At 47.5% G+C, this 21545-nt stretch overlaps 1 long non-coding RNA gene across 1 annotated transcript in view; it reads left to right on the top strand.

Annotated features, from left to right (window-relative positions):
• The window catches only part of LOC130356688 (uncharacterized), a 214754-nt gene that overhangs the window by 16215 nt on the left and 176994 nt on the right, over positions 1-21545 (top strand). Inside the window, exon 2 of the long non-coding RNA XR_008888964.1 lies at positions 19806-19874. This is a non-coding gene — a long non-coding RNA (uncharacterized LOC130356688). The remainder of the gene's footprint in view (positions 1-19805; positions 19875-21545) is intronic.

Raw genomic sequence — 21545 nt, 5'->3', positions numbered from 1 at the left:
CAGAAAGTTAAACAGATTTAAATGACTTCTATATAAAAATCTTAAAGGGGTACTCCGGTGAAAACCTTTTTTCTTTTAAATCAACTGGTGGCAGAAAGTTAAACTTATTTGTAAATTACTTCTATTAAAAAATCTTAATCCTTCCTGTATTTATTAGCTGCTGAATACTACAGAGGAAATTATTTTCTTTTTGGAATGCTCTCTGATGACATCATGAGCACAGTTCTCTCTGCTGACGTTATTATAATAAGAATAACGCTTTATTTATTGTTGTCCTTAGTGGGATTTGAACCCAAGTCCCCAGCACTGCAAGGCAGCAGTGCTAACCACTGAGCCACCATGCTGCCCTTAGCATACATCTGCTATGCATGGTTGCTAAAATGGACAGAGATGTCAGCAGAGAGCACTGTGCTCGTAATGTCATCAGTGTTCCAAAAAGAAAGGAATTTTCTCTGTAGCATTCAGCAGCTAATAAGTACTGGAAGGATTAAGATTTTTTTAATAGAAGTCATTTAAATATGTTTAACTTTCTGCCACCAGTTGATTTAAAAGAAAAAAGGTTTTCACCGGAGTACCCCTTTAACCCTTCCAGCCAGGGCTGTGAAGTCGATAGATTAATGTTCCGACGCCACAGTTTTTTGTACTTCCGACTCCTCTGTATTAATATGCAAATGTATTTATAAACACTTACAGTTGAATCCAAGAAGCTGTTCCACCAAGTTCTTCTAAGCTCTTCTAGCAGAGAGAGGTAGTTGGGCAGAAGCTGCTGCATTCTCCTTTTTGTGTGCTGATCTGCTTCTGAAGATAGGGCAGTTGGAGGATCCAGGAAGGGGCATTTATTATAAAACATGATTTCCCTAGTAGAATCCCATAGTCATGTTTAAAGGGGTACTCTGGTGGAAAACCTTTTTTTTTTTTAAACATATTTGTAAATTACTTCTATTAAAAAATCTTAATCCTTCCAGTGCTTATCAGCTGCTGAATACTACAGTGGAAATACTTTTCTTTTTGCAACCCAGTGCTCTCTTCTGAATCATGAGCACAGTGCTCTCTGCTGGCATCTCTGTCCATTTTAAGAACTGTCCAGAGTAGGAGAAAATCCCCATAGCAAACACATGCTGCTCTGGACAGTTTCTAAAATGGACAGAGATGTCAGCAGAGAGCACTGTGCTCGGAGCTCTGTGTTCCAAAAGAAAATAATTTCCTCTGTAGTATTGAGCAGCTACTGGAAGGATTAAGATTTTTTAATAGAAGTAATTTACAAATCTGTTTAACTTAATGGCACCGGAGTACCCCTTTAAGCTAACAATCGGAGTTTGCTAATTTCCATAGCCTTAACTGAATGGCAGCAGTTTTTCCAATGGTTTACAGCTTCAGTCTTGAACTATTGACCCTCCATTCCCTTCACTTATACAAGTGTCTCTAGTCCTGCAAAAAACATATTTCCTTAATCCCTTATCAGTGAGAGACTAGGTTACCCATGGGTTCCCTGTAACAGCAGAACACAACGTGTTCATTTTGCGGTTACGTGAGGCAATGCATGCATTGATCTTTATTCTTACATTCTTAAGTCATTAATTATAACTTTTTGTGAATTGGGACATTTAAACTTGCTTTTTTTTATTCCAATCTAAATTTAGTCGGAGTCGATGCATTGTTTGCCGACTCCGACTCCAGGTACCCAAAATTTCGTCCGACTCCTCGAATCCGACTCCACAGCCCTGCTTCCAGGACTTATCAGCTGCTGTATGCTCCACAGGAAGTTCTTTTCTTTTTGAATTTATTTTCTGTCTGACCACTGTGCTCTGTGCTGACACCTCTGTCCATGTCAGGAACTGTCCAGAGCAGGAGCAAATCTCCAGAGCAGAAGCAAATCTCCATAGCAAACCTATCCTGCTCTGGACAGTTCCTGACTTGGACAGACGTGTCAGCAGAGAGCACCATGGACAGACAGAAAAGAAATTAAAAAAAGAAAATAATTTCATGTGGAGCATACAGCAGCTGATAAGTAATGGAAGAGTTAATATTTTTTTTTATAGAAGAAATTTACAAATCTGTTTAACTTTCTGGCACCAGTCGATAAAAAAAATAAAAAAACTGTGGGCCAACTGAGTACCCCTTTAGGCTTAAGGGTGTACCCTAAGAAACTGAACTTTCTAAACACTTACGCCCTATGCAGGGATGGGGATAAGTGTCTGATTCTGATTGCAGGGGTCCAACTATTGGAACCCCCCGCGATCTATATGGGGCCCCATCCTACTTACTTGTCTTCATCGCTCTCTGGCCCCCACCTTCCTATAAACACAAGTGACGAGCTCCTCAGCTAAGACGGGACATTGCTGCTGCCAGTGATTGGCTGAGCTGACATCACTTGTTTTCATCTAGGAAGGTGGGGGCTGCCCTGCTCCTATGACGGGTAAGTAGGACAGGCCCTGAACAAGAGATCGCGGGTAGAGATGAGCGAACTTACAGTAAATTCGATTAGTTACGAAGTTCTCAGCTCGGCAGTTGATGACTTTTCCTGCATAAATTAGTTCAGCTTTCCGGTGCTCCGGTGGGCTGGAAAAGGTGGATACAGTCCTAGGAGACTCTTTCCTAGGAATGTATCCACCTTTTCCAGCCCACCGGAGCACCTGAAGGCTGAACTAATTTACGCAGGAAAAGTCATCAACTGCCGAGCCGAGAAGTTCGTGACGAATCGAATTTACTGTAAGTTCGCTCATTTCTAATTGTGGGTTGCCCAAGCCGTCAGACACTTATCCCTTATTCTGTGTATAGGGGATAAGTGTCTAAAATTCATTTTCCTAGAGTACTCCTTTAAAAATGGGCAAAAAAACCTAGTAACAACATAGTTAAAAGATGTATTCTGCCCTTTTTTTCCCTTATGTTTTTGAGTCCTTGATGCCATGTAATGTTAGTATGTAATATCCATTTATTACCTCTGTGCAGTGCTTTCTCACATTTTTGTGCACGGGACCCATAAGCATATTTAGTCTTGTCCTACATCAGTAGACAATACGTCAGAAGTCACATGTCCGGGAGAGTGCAGCTACGCTGCAGTGTGTGTGCGGATTTCCCCAAAACCATGTGACCTCTGGTCTCGAGGAAATCTGCCCACACATTGCAGCATAGCTGCACTCACCCGGAGACCATGTGACTTTTGACATATTGTCTATGACTGCACAGAACTCCAGGGAAAGGTCAGAGACAACACTAAATCAAATCCCATCACTTCCTGGTATAGGCACTAGAATAAAAAAAAGTGCCGTAAAGAGGAAGGCATGTATACCCCCTTAAAGGAGATGTGCGGTGCTCACTTTTCTTATTTTATCCGTTCCGGGCTGAAAAATAAAAGAAAACAAATCTCCCCCGGTGCTTCAGTACAGGTGTTCGGTCCCCGGGCTGTATTCTTCTTACTTCCTGTTAGCCCGGCACGTCACACGGAGCTTCAACCTATCACCGGCCGCAGCGATGTCCCGCCTCGGCCAGTGATAGGCTGAAGCTCCGTGTGACGTGCCGGACTAACAGGAAGTAAGAAGAATACAGCCCAGGGACCGAACGCCTGTACCGGAGCACCGGGGTAGCGCAGGCAGGCAAGAGAAAGCTTCTTTTCTTTTTTTTTTGCAGCCCGGAACGGATACAATAAGAAAAGTGAGCACCGCATATGTCCTTTAAGGACCCGGGGGTTTTCCGTTTTTGCATTTTCGTTTTTACCTCCTTACCTTTAAAAAATCATAACTCTTTCAATCTTTCACCTAAAAATCCATATGATGGCTTATTTTTTGCACCACCAATTCTACTTTGTAATAACGTCAGTCATTTTACCCAAAAATATACGGCGAAACGGAAAAAAAATCAATGTGAGACAAAATTGAAAAAAAAGCGCCATTTTTTTAAATTTTGGGGGCTTCCGTTTCTGCACAGTACATTTTTCGGTAAAAATTACCCCTTCTTTTTATACTGTAGGTCCATACGGTTAAAATGATACCCTACTTATATAGGTTTGATTTTGTCGTACTTCTGGGAAAAATCTAAACTAGATGCAGGAAAATGTACACGTTTAAAATTGTCATCTTCTGACCCCTATAACTTTTTAATTTTTCCGCGTATGGGGTGGTATGAGGGCTTATTTTTTGCGCCATGCTCTGAAGTTTTTAGCGGTCCCATTTTTGCATTGATAGGACTTATCATTTTTTCATGATATAAAAAGTTACCAAAAATGCACTATTTTGGACTTTGGAATTTTTTTGCGCACACGCCATTGACCGTGCGGTTTAATTAATGATATCTTTTTATAAATCGGACATTTCCGCACGCGGCGATACCATATGTTTATTTTTATTTACACTTTTTTTTATGGGAAAAGGGGGGTGATTCAAACTTTTAATAGGGGAGGGGTTAAATGGCCTTTGTTCACTTTTTTTCCCACTTTTTTTTTGCAGTGTTATAGGTCCCATAGGGACCTATAACACTGCACACACTGATCTATTACACTGATCACTGGTTTCTCATAAGAAACCAGTGATCGATGATTCTGCCGCTTGACTGCTCATGCCTGGATCTCAGGCACTGAGCAGTCATTCGGCGATCGGACAGCGAGGAGGCAGGTAGGGACCCTCCAGCTGTCCTGTAAGCTGTTCGGGATGCCGCGATTTCCCCGCGGCTATCCCGAACAGCTCCCTGAGCTAACCAGGATGGTTTCACTTTCATTTTAGACGCGGCGTTCAACTTTGAACGCCGCGTCTAAAGGGTTAATAGCACACGGCAGCGCGATCAATGCCGCGCGCTATTAGCCACGGCCGGGCCCGACCCGCGTTATAGATCGGGAGCGGACTCAGGGCGTACAGGTATGCCCTGGGTCCTTAACAGGTTAAATATTACATACTAACATAACTTAGCATCATGGGCTCAAAAATAATAATGGAATACCCCCTTAAGGTCGTGTTCCCATGGCATATTTTCCATTAAAAAAATACGCTGCAAAATATATGGCAGAAGCCCAAGATGTACCCTCAGATTTATGTGTATTTTATTTTTTTCTTGCTGTGTATTTTGGCCCTCGTCCTTCCCTATACTTTTTTCCATGCAGAATGCGCACATATAAGTGGCATGTCATTTATCCATGCATATTTGAAGCCCACACTAAAAAATCGTACTCCATAGTTCACAGTGTGTATTCTCATTGAAAACAATGGGATGTGTGTTTCAGTGCATAATACGCACCAAAACACACTGGAAACATGGGACTGTACTAGTAACTTTAATTGTGTGCAGGGGTGCTTAAAACAAAGAGCGTCTTATTTTTTTATAGTCACATGATGTAGCAAATGATCCCTTTTAACTAATTAACGACTCTCTAAAGCAATTTGCTGTCCGAGCATGCTGGGGGGTTGTAGTTTCGCAACAACTGGAGACACACTGTTTGGAAACACTGCTGTAAAGTATCATTTGAAGGGTTATTTCAGGATCTTTTTTACTTGACTATGCTACAGGGCCTGTAAAGTTAGTGTAGTTCATAATATAATGTCTGTACCTGTGTGTGACGGTGGTGTTGCAATTCTTCTGTGATTTTTGCCCCAATATTTATTTTTAACAGCATGCAAACATACTCTGGTCTCTGGTTTTCCCAGGTTGCAGTGCGGCGAGACATGACATCAGTAGTCAGGTGTGAAAAAAGCACCTGTCTTGCTTCAACGGGTGAAGCGACCACTGGGTGGGAGAGAGTTCTTTAGTTCTTTTTGCAACAGCTGTAGGCACCCTGATTAGAAAACACTGGTGTATTGCATTGAAGGGATCACAGGTGTGTTTCAATGTGTGGGAGGGAGAAAAGTGACTTCATATTTACAAACTTTGGAACTCTGGGATGTGTAGTTTAGAGAACGAAATTCAACAGGAAATACCCAGTTCAAGCAGGTACGTACTACTAAAATCACTTTATGGTGGATGACCCCTTTAAGTTAGGCTAAGTTCACACAATTGCTCCAACCCATTCTTGGTCCCTTCAAATTTTTTATTTTGCAACAAATGGACTCTAAATTGGTCGGAGCACAACTGGCACCACCCGGTCCCTATGGATCCTATTAACTTAAATGTGGTCTGTTGGGGATCTGGTATTTTTACCAGAGTTAAGTGGGGGAAAAATAGGACATGCACTATTTTTTACTCCTCTCAATTCCCGTTATCCTGACGGACTTCCTTTACCAGAGCACAACAGAAATGTGAACGAGCCCTTAGTTCACACTGCCGTGGTGTTCTTTGCCCATTCTTGGTCCATTCAGCTTTTTACTGTGCCGAATGGACCCAGAACTGGTCCCGACGTATTCCATTGACTTGAATGCAGTCCTTCGGGCATCCAGTATTTTACAGGAGTTGAGCGGAGAAATACTATATTTCCCCATTTAATTTCTATCTCCCCCTGTCACATTCTCCCTTCATGGTCACATCTTCTTCCATTCTTCCTCACATTTTCCCCCTATGTCACATTCCCCCATCCCCCCCGGCCAAATTCCCCCCCTCTGTCAAATTCCCCCCTCCCCTGCCACATTCTCCCCCCCCATATCACATCTCACCCCCCCCCCTGCCACATTCCCCCCTCCCCCTGTCACATTCTCCCCCGTCACATTCTCCCCCCTGTCACATTACTCCCCCATCACATTCTCCCCCTTGTCACATTCTCCCCCCCCCCGTCACATCCCCCCCGTCGCATTCTCCCCTCCCCCGTTGCATTCTCCCCTCCCCCGTCACATTCTCTCCCCCCTGTCGCATTCTCCCCTCCCCCGTCACATTCTCTCCCCCCTGTCGCATTCTCCCCTCCCCGTCACATTCTCCCCCCTTGTCACATTCCCCCCTCTCCTCTGTCACATTCCTCCCACCCACCTGTCCCATGCCCCCCTCCCCCGTCACATTCCCGCTCCTCCGTCACATTTCACCCCTGTCGCATTCCCCCCTCACATTCCCCCCCTGTCACACCCCCCCGCGTCACATTCCCCCCCAGTCTCATTCCCCCTGTCACATTCTTCCCTCCTCCTGTCACATCCCCCCCTCCTCCTGTCACATCCCCCCATCACATTCCCCCCTGTCACCTCCCCCCCTCCGTCACATATCCCCCTGTCACATTCTCCCCGCCCCCCTGTCACATTCTCCCCGCCCCCTGTCACATTCCCCCCCCCCCCTGTAACATTCCCCCTCCCCTCCTGTCACATTCTCCCTGCCCCCCTGTCACATTCTCCCCCCTCCTGTCACATTCTCCCCCTGTAGGTAGCTTTTTGTACTGCAGCAATACACTGGGTTTTCGGGCGGTTTTCAAATCTCTCACTGGATCTGGGAAACCTAGTGTGTTTCCAGCCGAAAAAGACTTTTCCCCATCAGCCAATCACTGGCTTGCCACGTGACACCGCTGCGGCCAGTGATTAGCTGAAAAGGGAAAGGTCCTACTAGTTGTATGGTGAAGAGGAGACACCGGGCCGCATGGAGGGAAACGGCATCTGCAGGGACCGGGAGTAGGGGAGCGGAAGGTTTTTTTTTTTTTTTACTCCCTTTTACTTAGCTCAATGTTTTTCTACCAGGGTGCCTCCAGATGTTGTGAAACTACTACCAGCATGCCCAGACAGCTTTTGCCGGTCCGGGCATGCTGGGAGTTGTAGTTTTGCAACAACTGGAGGCACCCTGGTTGGGAAACACTGACTTTTAGTATTTAAATTTGTTTTTACCTACTCTGGCCGGCCCCCACACGTGAGCTGGCCCGGGCAGATAATCGCAAGTTTTCCTGGGGGGCTGTATTGCTATATCGCATAAAATCGTGATTTGATTGCTTTTGCGATATGTGGGAAGCCTATTGGCTGAATTTGTGTGAGGGGCGTGAGTATCTCCGCCCCCCCACACGTCCAGGCGGGGCGTCTAGTAGAGATAGGTAGGGGCGGGGGTATATAACGCCCCTGTTCCTACGGGAGGGGCGTTTGGGATGTCCGTCGGACGCCACGAGTTCTGCACTGCCAGCTGATCAGCTGACTAGTCGAGTCAGCTGACCGGAACCGATAGAGTGAGCGGCAGCGAGAGAGGGGTAAGTGGCCGGGACTGATCGGGGGTTGTGTAGCTTCGTTATCCTCGGCTCCGGAGGTAAGCTGGAGACCGAGGGGACCCCCGATCAGCCCGGTCCTGGTGAATCATGTGCCGCACTTTTGTAAATGGCCGGCTACTGCGACGCTGCGCAAACGGAACATGGGCCGTTCATTCACACGGGGATGCCAGCTCGAGCCACGCCACGAGTTGTCAGGAGCAGTGCAGGGTTGTTGGCCAGCAGGCAATTCCACAGCTAACCTATACCTTGCTGGATTAAGCCTGCCTGCCCCCCCCCCCCCCCCTGTCCATAGCTGATTGGGAGGTTGGGAATCCTTGGGGTCACAGCGGATGTCTTTGGCGCCGGTACTGTTTGTGGGGACACGCTACAAGTCACGGCACTCAGGGATTCCCCCTCCTCTCAAACATAGTTGGCTCCCTCCTACCATGACATGTCGTTTTAATTTTGTATAAATACGCTCAGTACATTAGTTTAATTTCAAGGTAATTTCATACAGTCCACCCGGTTCATTTTCAGGCTTCATCTGCTTAAGCTAATTTACATTATATCGCTTTCTGCGCAGGGGTGAATACATTTATCATATCATCTGACTGTCATCATGCATTTTGTTGTTACGCCGAGCGCTCCGGGTCCCCGCTCCTCCCCGGAGCGCTCGCTACACTTCCCTCACTGCAGCGCCCCGGTCGGTTCCACGGACCCGGGGCGCTGCGTTACCACCTCCGGCCGGGATGCGATTCGCGATGCGGGTAGCGCCCGCTCGCGATGCGCACCCCGGCTCCCGTACCTTACTCGCTCCCCGTCAGTTCTGTCCCGGCGCGCGCGGCCCCGCTCCCTAGGGCGCGCGCGCGCCGGGTCTTTGCGATTTAAAGGGCCACTGCACCGCTGATTGGTGCAGTGGTTCCAATTAGTGTTTACACCTGTGCACTTCCCTATATCACCTCACTTCCCCTTCACTCCCTCGCCGGATCTTGTTGCCCTAGTGCCAGTGAAAGCGTTCCTTGTGTGTTCCTTGCCTGTGATTCCAGACCTTCTGCCGTTGCCCCTGACTACGATCCTTGCTGCCTGCCCCGACCTTCTGCTACGTCCGACCTTGCTTCTGTCTACTCCCTTGTACCGCGCCTATCTTCAGCAGCCAGAGAGGTTGAGCCGTTGCTAGGGGATACGACCTGGTCACTACCGCCGCAGCAAGACCATCCCGCTTTGCGGCGGGCTCTGGTGAAAACCAGTAGTGACTTAGAACCGATCCTCTAGCACGGTCCACGCCAATCCCTCTCTGGCACAGAGGATCCACTACCTGCCAGCCGGCATCGTGACAGTAGATCCGGCCATGGATCCCGCTGAAGTTCCTCTGCCAGTTGTCGCTGACCTCACCACGGTGGTCGCCCAGCAGTCACAACAGATTGCGCAACAAGGCCAACAGCTGTCTCAACTGACTGTTATGCTACAACAGTTACTACCACAGCTCCAGCAATCATCTCCTCCGCCAGCTCCTGTACCTCCTCCGCAGCGAGTGGCCGCTTCTGGAATACGACTATCCTTGCCGGATAAATTTGATGGGGACTCTAAGTTTTGCCGTGGCTTTCTTTCCCAATGTTCATTACACTTGGAGATGATGTCGGACCAGTTCCCCACTGAAAGGTCTAAGGTGGCTTTCGTAGTCAGCCTGCTGTCTGGAAAAGCCCTGGCTTGGGCCACACCGCTCTGGGACCGCAATGACCCCGTCACTGCCTCTGTACACTCCTTCTTCTCGGAAATTCGAAGTGTCTTTGAGGAACCTGCCCGAGCCTCTTCTGCTGAGACTGCCCTGTTGAACCTGGTCCAGGGTAATTCTTCCGTTGGCGAGTATGCCGTACAGTTCCGTACCCTTGCTTCAGAATTATCCTGGAATAATGAGGCACTCTGCGCGACCTTTAAAAAAGGCCTATCCAGCAACATTAAAGATGTTCTGGCCGCACGAGAAATCCCTGCTAACCTACATGAACTCATCCATCTTGCCACTCGCATTGACATGCGTTTTTCCGAACGGCGTCAGGAGCTCCGCCAGGATATGGACTCTGTTCGCACGAGGCGTTTCTTCTCCCCGGCTCCTCTCTCCTCTGGTCCCCTGCAATCTGTTCCTGTGCCTCCCGCCGTGGAGGCTATGCAGGTCGACCGGTCTCGCCTGACACCCCAAGAGAGGACACGACGCCGCATGGAGAATCTCTGCCTGTACTGTGCTAGTACCGAACACTTCCTGAAGGATTGTCCTATCCGTCCTCCCCGCCTGGAAAGACGTCCGCTGACTCCGCACAAAGGTGAGACAGTCCTTGATGTCTACTCTGCTTCTCCACGTCTTACTGTGCCTGTGCGGATGTCTGCCTCTGCCTTCTCCTTCTCTGCTGTGGCCTTCTTGGACTCTGGATCTGCAGGAAATTTCATCTTAGCCTCTCTCGTCAACAGGTTCAACATCCCGGTGACCAGTCTCGCCAGACCCCTCTACATCAATTGTGTAAACAATGAAAGATTGGACTGTACTATACGTTTCCGCACGGAGCCCCTTCTAATGTGCATCGGATCTCATCACGAGAGGATTGAACTGTTGGTCCTCCCCAATTGCACTTCTGAAATCCTTCTTGGACTTCCCTGGCTTCAACTCCATTCCCCAATCCTGGATTGGTCCACTGGGGAGATCAAGAGTTGGGGGCCCTCTTGTTCCAAGGACTGCTTAAAACCGGTTCCCAGTAAACCTTGCCGTGTCCCTGTGCTTCCTCATGTAACCGGTCTCCCTAAGGCCTATATGGACTTTGCGGACGTTTTTTGCAAAAAACAAGCTGAGACTCTACCTCCTCACAGGCCTTATGATTGTCCCATTGACCTCCTCCCGGGCACTACTCCACCCCGGGGCAGAATCTATCCTCTGTCCGTCCCAGAGACTCTTGCCATGTCTGAATACGTCCAAGAAAATTTAAAAAAGGGCTTTATCCGTAAATCCTCCTCTCCTGCCGGAGCCGGATTTTTCTTTGTGTCCAAAAAAGATGGCTCTCTACGTCCTTGCATTGACTACCGCGGTCTTAATAAAATCACGGTTAAGAACCGCTACCCCCTACCCCTCATCTCTGAACTCTTTGATCGTCTCCAAGGTGCCCATATTTTTACCAAACTGGACTTAAGAGGTGCTTATAATCTCATCCGCATCAGAGAGGGGGATGAATGGAAAACGGCATTTAACACCAGAGATGGACACTTTGAGTATCTGGTCATGCCCTTTGGTCTATGCAACGCCCCTGCCGTCTTCCAAGACTTTGTTAATGAAATTTTTCGTGATCTACTATACTCCTGTGTTGTTGTATATCTGGACGATATCCTGATTTTTTCTGCCAATCTTGAAGAACACCGCCAGCATGTCCGTATGGTTCTTCAGAGACTTCGTGATAATCAACTCTATGCCAAAATAGAGAAATGTCTGTTTGAATGCCAATCTCTTCCTTTTCTAGGATACTTGGTCTCTGGCCAGGGACTACAAATGGACCCAGATAAACTCTCTGCCGTCTTAGATTGGCCACGCCCCTCCGGACTCCGTGCCATCCAACGTTTTTTGGGGTTCGCCAATTATTACAGGCAATTTATTCCACATTTTTCTACCATTGTGGCTCCTATTGTGGCTTTAACAAAAAAAAATGCCGATCCCAAGTCTTGGCCTCCTCAAGCGGAAGACGCCTTTAAACGACTCAAGTCTGCCTTTTCTTCGGCTCCCGTGCTCTCCAGACCTGACCCATCTAAACCCTTCCTATTGGAGGTTGATGCCTCCTCAGTGGGAGCTGGAGCTGTCCTTCTACAAAAAAACTCTTCCGGGCATGCTGTTACTTGTGGTTTTTTTTCCAGGACCTTCTCTCCGGCGGAGAGGAACTACTCCATCGGGGATCGAGAGCTTCTAGCCATTAAATTAGCACTTGAGGAATGGAGGCATCTGCTGGAGGGATCAAGATTTCCAGTTATTATTTACACCGATCACAAGAACCTCTCCTACCTCCAGTCTGCCCAACGGCTGAATCCTCGTCAGGCCAGGTGGTCTCTGTTCTTTGCCCGATTTAATTTTGAAATTCACTTTCGGCCTGCTGATAAAAACATTAGGGCCGATGCTCTCTCTCGTTCCTCAGATGCCTCTGAAATTGAACTCTCTCCTCAACACATCATTCCTCCTGACTGCCTGATTTCCACTTCTCCAGCCTCCATCAGGCAAACTCCTCCAGGAAAGACCTTTGTTTCTCCACGCCAACGCCTTGGGATCCTCAAATGGGGTCACTCCTCCCATCTCGCAGGTCATGCGGGCATCAAGAAATCTGTGCAACTCATCTCTCGCTTCTATTGGTGGCCGACTCTAGAGACTGATGTGGTGGACTTTGTGCGAGCCTGCACTATCTGTGCCCGGGATAAGACTCCTCGCCAGAAGCCCGCTGGTTTTCTTCATCCTCTACCTGTCCCCGAACAACCTTGGTCTCTGATTGGTATGGATTTTATTACTGACTTACCCCCATCCCATGGCAACACTGTTATTTGGGTGGTCGTTGATCGATTCTCCAAAATGGCACATTTCATCCCTCTTCCTGGTCTTCCTTCAGCGCCTCAGTTGGCTAAACAATTTTTTGTACACATTTTTCGTCTTCACGGGTTGCCTACACAGATCGTCTCGGATAGAGGCGTCCAATTTGTGTCTAAATTCTGGAGGGCTCTCTGTAAACAACTCAAGATTAAATTAAATTTTTCTTCTGCATACCATCCTCAATCCAATGGACAAGTAGAGAGAATTAACCAGATCTTGGGTGACTATTTACGACATTTTGTTTCCTCCCGCCAGGATGACTGGGCAGATCTTCTACCTTGGGCCGAATTCTCGTATAATTTCAGAATCTCTGAATCTTCCTCCAAATCTCCGTTTTTCGTGGTGTACGGCCGTCACCCTCTTCCCCCCCTCCCTACCCCCTTGCCCTCTGGTCTGCCCGCTGTGGATGAAATTTCTCGTGATCTTTCCACCATATGGAAAGAGACCCAAAATTCTCTCTTACAGGCTTCTTCTCGCATGAAGAGATTCGCAGATAAGAAAAGAAGAGCTCCTCCCATTTTTTCCCCTGGAGACAAGGTATGGCTCTCCGCTAAATATGTCCGTTTCCGTGTCCCGAGCTATAAGTTGGGACCACGCTATCTTGGTCCTTTTAAAGTTTTGTGTCAAATTAATCCTGTCTCTTACAAACTTCTTCTTCCTCCTTCTCTTCGTATCCCTAATGCCTTTCACGTCTCTCTTCTTAAACCTCTCATCCTCAACCGTTTTTCTCCTAAATCTGTTCCTCCCACTCCTGTTTCCGGCTCCTCGGACATCTTCTCTGTCAAAGAGATTTTGGCCTCTAAAAAGGTCAGGGGAAGAACTTTTTTTTTAGTGGATTGGGAGGGTTGTGGTCCAGAAGAGAGGTCCTGGGAACCTGAGGACAATATCCTGGACAAAAGTCTGATCCTCAGGTTCTCAGGCCCCAAGAAGAGGGGGAGACCCAAGGGGGGGGGTACTGTTACGCCGAGCGCTCCGGGTCCCCGCTCCTCCCCGGAGCGCTCGCTACACTTCCCTCACTGCAGCGCCCCGGTCGGTTCCACGGACCCGGGGCGCTGCGTTACCACCTCCGGCCGGGATGCGATTCGCGATGCGGGTAGCGCCCGCTCGCGATGCGCACCCCGGCTCCCGTACCTTACTCGCTCCCCGTCAGTTCTGTCCCGGCGCGCGCGGCCCCGCTCCCTAGGGCGCGCGCGCGCCGGGTCTTTGCGATTTAAAGGGCCACTGCACCGCTGATTGGTGCAGTGGTTCCAATTAGTGTTTACACCTGTGCACTTCCCTATATCACCTCACTTCCCCTTCACTCCCTCGCCGGATCTTGTTGCCCTAGTGCCAGTGAAAGCGTTCCTTGTGTGTTCCTTGCCTGTGATTCCAGACCTTCTGCCGTTGCCCCTGACTACGATCCTTGCTGCCTGCCCCGACCTTCTGCTACGTCCGACCTTGCTTCTGTCTACTCCCTTGTACCGCGCCTATCTTCAGCAGCCAGAGAGGTTGAGCCGTTGCTAGGGGATACGACCTGGTCACTACCGCCGCAGCAAGACCATCCCGCTTTGCGGCGGGCTCTGGTGAAAACCAGTAGTGACTTAGAACCGATCCTCTAGCACGGTCCACGCCAATCCCTCTCTGGCACAGAGGATCCACTACCTGCCAGCCGGCATCGTGACATTTGTGTGTATGTCTATACTATGTATTCTCCAAGCTTGGTGCGTGCATTTATACTATGCATTCTTCAGCATTTGTTGCATGCTCTGGGCAGTGCTGCCTTCATGCATAGCATTTTTCTGTCAGTTCCTCCACAGCATTACACCATTTGTTCACTGTTGGCATTTGCCGTGCATTCACTTATAGCTTGTGTTGATGTTATTTCCGTGATGAGCGTAGGGGGCTACTGACGTACGTATCGCCATACTCCAGTACATAGTTGTTCCTTCATAAATCTTATGTAGCGGAGACAATTATAACAAGATACGGATGTCCCACGCGGGTGCTTCAACATAATTGCTGTGCACACATTACACAAGTCATCGCACGCATGCACTATGATATAGTTATACCACACACATACACCACGATATAGTTAAACCACATACAGGCACCATGAGATAGTTATACCACATACATACACCACGATATAGTTATACTACATACAGGCACCATGAGATAGTTATACCACATACAAACACCACGATATAGTTATACCACACTTAAAAAATAAATAAATAAATAAATCCATCTCGCTCAAGCCGTCTAAGATAGCCACATCAGGGCACACACTTACGGACGCATACCACAAACAGAGGATGCAACTAATCAAATTCAATGCATTACCGTGACAAGCATGTGGCATGGTGTCATATTGTTTAACACGTTCATGGCATTCATACTGTTCACATGCTCATGGCATTCATACTGTTCACACGCTCATGGCATTCATGCTGTTCACACGCTCATGGCATTCATGCTGTTCACACGCTCATGGCATTCATGCTGTTCACACGCTCATGGCATTCATGCTGTTCACACGCTCATGGCATTCATGCTGTTCACACGCTCATGGCATTCATGCTGTTCACACGCTCATGGCATTCATGCTGTTCACACGCTCATGGCATTCATGCTGTTCACTCGCTCATGGCATTCATGCTGTTCACACGCTCATGGCATTCATGCTGTTCACTCGCTCATGGCATTCATGCTGTTCACACGCTCATGGCATTCATGCTGTTCACACGCTCATGGCATTCATGCTGTTCACTCGCTCATGGCATTCATGCTGTTCACACGCTCATGGCATTCATGCTGTTCACACGCTCATGGCATTCATGCTGTTCACACGCTCATTCTGTTCACACGCTCATGGCATTCATGCTGTTCACACGCTCAGGGCTTTCCATACTGTACAGGCACTCACGGCATTTACACTGTCCATACGTTCACAGCAGTTATACGGTTCACACGCTCATGGCTTTCTTTTCACTCATGGCTTGTATAGTGTCCATACGCTCGTGGCGTTATACTGTTCATACGCTCACAGCATTTCACTCGATTCACACGCTCAATTGCTTATACCGTCCTCACGTTTATGGCATTTATACTGTGTATACGCTCTTGGCTTACTGTACACACAATCATAACATTTCGTGCTCTTGACATTCAAACTATCAAGTCTTTTATACCTCACGCATCCATACTGTTCTACCGGACATCCATACTGTTATGTTCAGGACTGTTTCACTGTTTCATGCTGTTCATACATGGCATTCACACCGTTCTTACATTCATGACATTCCATCTACATGCTGTGGAACACCCACTGGGCGGGCGCACATAGTATTCATGCTGTTCTACGCTTATGCCACTGCTATTGCTCGCTCCGTTATGGCATTCATGCTGTGCGTATGCTCAAGATTTTTTACAGTCTGTATGTCATGGCTATACGTTGTTAGGTGCTCATGGTATTCATTCACTCAAGGAACATACTGTCGATATGATGGTGGCATTCATACTGGTCGTGAGACATAGTAGTTATACTGTCGTTACGCTCGTTCCAGTTATACTCTGCATAGGCTTATGGCATTCATTCTCCTCATACGTCCCTGGCATTCATACTGACTGCATGCTTATAGTGTTCATACTGTTCGGGTTTCACACGCTCGGGGCTTCAGACGGTTCACACACAGTTTATACTGGTTCATATGTTGTGGCGTTACGGTCTTCACGCTCATGGCATTCATACTGTCCATTGCCCATGGTATTATACTGTGGTACGTTCATAGCTTTCACACTGCCATTCGCTCGTGGCATTTGTACTGGGAATTTGTTGACTTTATACCATTCCCGCGCTCATAGCATGTACACTGTTCACACGTTCTTGGCATCACACGGCTCACACGCTCTTTTGTTCACACGTTCATTGTAATAAATGGCACATGCATCCTTGGCGCTGGTGCTACGCACGCGCTCCTGGCTTTGTGTTTCATGCCCATGGCAGTGGTGCTGCATGTGTGCTTGTGGCGTCGGTGCTGTTCGGGTGCTCACACGCTCATAGTAGTACTATGTACAGTGACCGGCATCTATGCTCTGTATACATTCACATAATCATTTGATAAATGTGCTCGTTGAATACGGCTCATACACTCAGTCATACCATGCACACGCCACAGCACTTACACGGTACACACGGTCATAGCTTATACGGTACTTCACGCATCTCGGTACACATGTCCATAGCGTTACATGGTACATACGCTCAAAGCATGCTGTGTTATAAATTTGTAGTATTCACATTATGTAACCACACAGCATTCTCTCAGGGCATACATACTTAGATATAATACAATAATGTAAGTTCGATTGCAGCATGATACACAGGTCATTAGCTTGCATCAGTTCGGTTCGGTTACACACAGATGTCAATGCTAGAATTTACAGGCATACTCCTGACGGTCCCTTCACATTGTTACATTTAACAAATACACTCTCACTACTATAGCCGTCACCCTGCGCGGGTGTTAGACGTTGTAAGCACGCACGTGTCTTCCACACATCTGTTAGTTCACCGGAAGTTCCGAATACAACCACTTTCTAATGGTGTGATGTACGCCACCAAGACAGTCTCACTCATTGCCACCACACAGTTAGTATCACGGGTATACGCCACCACGCGGTTATACTGGTTTTCTGCAGCTGATAGGTCAGACAGGTTACTGGAGTAGTTGCACCCTGGTAGTCACCAAGTCAGTATCACGATTACATGTTAGCACTACACGCTGGCATCTGATAGTCAGCCTCTTCAATAAGTTGTCGCAGACACGTCTCAAGCAATAACATCATGACACATAAGCGGTTTCTCAACATACGATACACCTTCTGAGCAACATCATCTCGACAGACAGGTGATTGTTACCCATTATGCCTGCCACGTCCGCAGGGTTCGGTATCACATAGTTAGTTGCTACTGACACGTCTTCAGAGCAAGAACTATACGACACAGGTGGTTGGTTTACCTGTTATGCCTGCTACGTCTGCAGGGGTCGTTATGACATAAATAATTGCTACTGACACATCTCAGAGCAATAACTATACGACACGTGGGGGGTTGTTTACCCGTTATGCCTGCCACGTCTGCAGGGGGAGGCACCATGCAGGTTATTGTTACTGACTCCTCTTCAGAGCAATAACATTACGACACACAGGTGGTTGCTTACCCTTTATGCCTGCCACGTCTGCAGGGGGAGGCACCACGCAGGTTATTGCTATTGACACATCTTCAGAGCAATAACATTACGACACATAGGTGGTGGTTTACCCGCTATGCCTGCCACGTCTGCAGGGGGAGGCACTACACAAGTTATTGTTACTGACACATCTTCAGAGCAATAATGTTTCGACACATAGGTGGTTGTTTACCCGTTATGCCTGCCACGTTTGCAGGGGGAGGCACCATGCAGGTTATTGTTACTGACTCATCTTCAGAGCAATAACATCTCGAGTCATAGGCTGTTGTATACCCGATATACCTGCCACGTCTGCAGAGGGATGCACCATGTAATCGTTGCTACTGACACGTCTTCAGAGCAACATCATCACGCTTCACAGGCTGTTGTATACCCGTTCTACCTGCCACGTCTGCAGGGGAGAGCACTGCGCAATTGTTATCACGAACATGTCTTCCAAGCAACTACATCATGGCACGTAGGTGCTTGTGTACGCTTCATACCTGCCACGCCTGCAGGAGCATACACTGCGAAGGTATTGTCACGGACACGTTGTTTTCACAGAAATAGTTTCATGACACACAGGTGGTTGCAAAGAACGGAAATATAATGAATAAGATAAAATTAAAAAGCCTCAGGTCCATAGCCACAATGGTTGCGCAGGATCTGACACATCCATAGTCACGATGGTACGCGGGATCTGTTTAGTCCGCAGGCATGATGGTTCACGTATAGAACCCTAGCGTCCATGGGCATGTAGGTTGCGCGGGGACTGGTCATGTCTACGGGCATGTTGGCCATGTAAGGGTCGGTAAATCGCAGCGGGGCGTCACTCCCAAGATCACTGAGTAGGCAGCTTATCAGTTGAAGGTGTGGTTTAGTCAGGCAAGTTGCCTATTCGAGGGTAGTTGACTACAAGAGATATGGCTCCACAAGGTTATCATCCCCAGGTCAGTCAGGTAGCATGCTGTGTCATTTTCTAACAGTTTATTTTTGCCCCCTTTTATTCCTACCAGGTTCATTTTTGCCCACTAAAGGCGTGCCCTCTGTCGCGGTCATTGGGCACAATTCTGACCGTTAGGTTTAGTGTAATGTTTCCATAAAGGTACGTATGTATTACTATAACCACGAGCACGAGTGTGAAGCCCCGAACACAAGTGGGAAGCCTATTGGCTGAATTTGTGTGAGGGGCGTGAGTATCTCCGCCCCCCCACACGTCCAGGCGGGGCGTCTAGTAGAGATAGGTAGGGGCGGGGGTATATAACGCCCCTGCTCCTACAGGAGGGGCGTTCGGGATGTCCGTCGGACCCCTCCCAACCCTCCCTCTTTTTTTCAAACAATCACTACAGGGCATGCCCACTAAAGGCGTGCCCTCCGTCGCGGTCATTGGGCACAATTCTGACCGTTAGGTTTAGTGTAATGTTTCCATAAAGGTACGTATGTATTACTATAACCACGAGCACGAGTGTGAAGCCCCGAACACAAATATAGTGCAGCCCTAATCTGTACTAAAAGACATATTAGCTGGAAGGCAAAATCTCAGAGCACAATGCCATGTGATCTCATAGCTGTAGCTATTTATCAGAACGCCATAAAGGAATTACCAGATGGCAGACGCAAAAAAAAAGGGAACATGTTTAGAAAACAAGCAGCGACAAGAGTAGGTAAACCGCCCGCATTCATGGCATCTCTCTAACATTCAATGATCTCATGTGTCAAATAGAAAATGACACTGGTACATGTAGTATAGACTAGACTGTAATCTTAATTTTGTTGATATATCAAACATGGTCAGGGGCTGGAATCCTGCATTTAGAGAATGTGACTCATGCGGCCTCTCCTACATCATGAAATGATAAAACGCTGTATCTTGACACTGGGCAGCGTAATGAGTACATGATGTGATCATTGGCTTTCTTTTTCTTTCACTTTACAGCTTCCCGAAACCGCGAGGTATGCAGTACAGGGCAGAGGAGACGCTGGTTACCAGGGCAAGAAAATAAAGGTAGTTTCTGTCAATAAACACTTGAGATTTCTTGAACTCTAATACAAGATAGGACTGAAGTCACACTAGTTTCGGGCTGTAGTTTAGGATACAAGAAAAAAGGTATGAAGCCTTTAAAGGGTTACTTTGCCCCTAGACATCTTATCCCCTATCCAAAGGAAAGGGGGTAAGATGTCTGATTGGGGGGGGTCCCGCCGTGATCTCGGCTGCGGCATTCCAGACATCTGGTGCATGGATCGTACTTCGCACCGTGCCCGATGACTGGTGATGCCGGGCGGAGACTAGTGATGTCACGGCCACGTCCTGCGAACATGCCCCCTCAATGCAAGTCTATGGGAGGGGGTTTGACTACCCCCTCCCATAGACTTGCATTCAGGGGTGGTGGCCGTGATGTCAAGAGTCTCCGGCGTGGCACCTGACGCTCTAAACAAATGCCGGGTGTAGCAGGGAGATTGCGGGGGTCCCCAGCGGCAGGTCCCTCGCGATCAGACATCTTATCCCCTATCCTTTGGATAGAGGATAAGTTGTCTAGGGATGGAGTACCCCTTTAATTTACTGAACATAGTCTACTGGTAACTACGAAAAAAGGGTCTTGGATCCAGCGCTTGGATAAAAAAACTTTCTTGCAGCAATATAAAAAAAAAATCCATCCATCACTGATATATATACAAAATAGTGATAGAAAAACTGTTGCCATAGGCCCAATCTACATGTTTCAGGCTGCTCCGCAGAAAGAATGGACACAGCTGCTCAGGCTGCGTCTATTCTTTCTGCGGATTCCACTCGGAAATACATTGCCGAGATACATTGGAGACGGCTAATTTCTGTCTGCGGAATGCCCACCCGGAAATTTTCCAGGCAGAAATTCCACTGTGTGAACATGGCCTTACCCTCCTGGTGACTACATTCAGTCTAAATGGGCCCTTTTTTTTTTTTTTTTTTTTAAAGGAATTACCATGTTTTTGAGAGCTGCAAAAATAAAAAGCGTACATTTAGGAAACAGACTGAATGAAGTCATTAGTATGTTCAGCCCACTAAAGATAGCGTACTTCCGAGCGCTCCTAGAGCCGACATGTTGTGTCTGCACCTGGTATTTTCGGAATGTTTACTCATGTTTTTGGGGTGGACATTGCACAAATATTCATGTGAACCTGGCCTAACACATTTAACTCTTAGGGCAGTGTTTTCCCAAACAGTGTTACTGCAACTGTTGTAAAACTACAACTTCCAACATGCCCGGACAGCCTCTGGCTGTCCGGGCATGCTGGGAGTTGTAGTACTGCAATAGCTGGAGACACGCTGTTTGAAAAACAGTGTCTTAGGGCATGTTTCCACTTGTTTGTTCTTTTATATAATGTTTTGGTGCCCAGAATAGAACAACATGCTGTAGTAATCTGTCCAGTAAAAAAAGATGGGAACCTGACTAACCATTTATAAGACCATGCAAGACCCTGAGGCCATATTGAAAAAAAAAACAAAAAGAAATAATTTCTGAGCTAAATCTCAGTTATTTTCGTTCCTAGATGGCCCCAAGGCTTTTCCTTACTAAAGCTACATTTACATGTAGTCATTTTTTCCATCACATGCAACCATCATATTTCTGACACCATTTTCCAATGTAATCCAATGCAATGTACACCATTTTCCAATGCAATCCAATGTGCAATGCAA

The sequence above is a fragment of the Hyla sarda genome, chromosome 2 (genome assembly GCF_029499605.1).
Source record: "Hyla sarda isolate aHylSar1 chromosome 2, aHylSar1.hap1, whole genome shotgun sequence".
Taxonomy (NCBI): Eukaryota; Metazoa; Chordata; class Amphibia; order Anura; family Hylidae; genus Hyla; species Hyla sarda.
This window is presented reverse-complemented; position numbering and strand designations above follow the sequence as displayed.